The sequence below is a fragment of the Crocuta crocuta genome, unplaced genomic scaffold, assembly GCF_008692635.1.
Source record: "Crocuta crocuta isolate KB4526 unplaced genomic scaffold, BGI_CrCroc_1.0 scaffold77, whole genome shotgun sequence".
In the NCBI taxonomy this organism is placed as follows: domain Eukaryota; kingdom Metazoa; phylum Chordata; class Mammalia; order Carnivora; family Hyaenidae; genus Crocuta; species Crocuta crocuta.
In genome coordinates, this window is record NW_027532172.1 from 1,103,357 (window position 1) to 1,104,937 (window position 1,581).

Sequence of the window (1,581 nt, forward strand, 5' to 3'; positions counted from 1 at the left end):
GTGAGTGGGGAAGGGGCAAAGAGAGAGGGAGACACAGAATCCCAAGCAGGCTCTGAGCTGTTAGCACAGAGCCCCGTGCGGGGCTCGAACCCACCAACTGTGATATCACCCACCAACTGTGATATCATGACCTGAGCCCAAGTCTGCCGCTCAACTGACTGAGCCACTCAGGCGCCCCTTAAATAATTCACTTTGATATTTGATCTCTTACCTGCAGACCTTGCAATTGGCTGCAACTTCCCCTCTGTTCAACTTTCTCTTGGGGCGCCTGGGTGGCTCAGTCGGTTAAGCGTCCTACTTTGGCTCAGATCATGATCTCATGGTTTGTGGGTTCGAGCCCCACGTCGGGCTCTGTGCTGACAGCTAGCTCAGAGCCTGGAGCCTGTCTTTGGATTCTGTGTCTCCGTCTATTTCTGACCCTCCCCTGCTCGCACTGCCTCTCTCTTTCTCAGAAATAAATTAAAAAAAAAAAATTAAAAAAATCAACCTTTTCAAGGCTTTGCAGAAATGTCGCCTCCTGGCTGAGGCCCCTCTGCCCTTCTTGCTTATGCAGACACCCCTATGTCTTGCTACTCGGCTTTGGTCTTCCCATGACAAGTCTTTTATTATTATTTATTTATAAGTTTTAGAAATTGAGGTGAAGTTTACATGACGTAAACTATTTTGAAGTGAAGGACTCAGCGGCATTTAGTACATACACAGGGCTGTGCAATCATCACGACCGTCTAGTGCGGGAATATTTTCATTATCCCCAAAGGAGACCCCGTTCCCCATTCCCCTCTGGCAACCACTGATCTGCTTTCTGTCTTTGGATTTGCCTGTTCTGGACATTTTCTATAAAGGGAGCCAGCCAGTCTGGGACTTTTTATGTCCATTTGCTTTCACGGAGCAGGTGTTTGATGTTCATCCATGTTGGGGTGTGGATCCGTGTTTCATTCCTTTTTATGGCTGAATAGCATTCCACGTGTGGATGGACCCCATGTCGTCCATTCATTTCTATGTTGACGGTTATTTGGGTTGTTTCAACTTTCTGCTGTTTTGAATAGTGCTGATGTCAACACGCACATACAATTACTTGTTTGAATCTGTTTTTGTTTCTCTTGGGTACATACCTACTAGTGGAATTGCTGTAAATGTGGTATTTATATAGTTAACTTATTGAGGAACCTCCGGACTGCTTTCCTCAGCGATCGCACCATTTTACCTTCCCACCAGCAGCGCCCAATTTCTTCATTTCCCTGCCAACCCTTGTTATTTTCTAGGTTTTGATTATAGCCATCCTACTGGGTGTGAGATGGTATCTCATGGTGCTTTTGATTTGTATTTCCCTAATGGCAAATGATGTGGAGCACTGTTCATGTGCTTGTTGGTCATTTGTGTATCTTCTTTGGAAAAATGCCTGTTCATGTCCTTTGCTTATTTTTGAATGGGTTGCCTATTTTCTTGTTTCCCCCAGGCAGCACTTTGAATCTTCTGAAGCCCTGCTGGTGTTTCCTGGAGGCCTGAGCCCCCACCCCCACTCCCACTCTCACCCCCACCCCTGGCGGGGGGCGGGCACGGCGGGGGGGGGAGGGTCCTGTG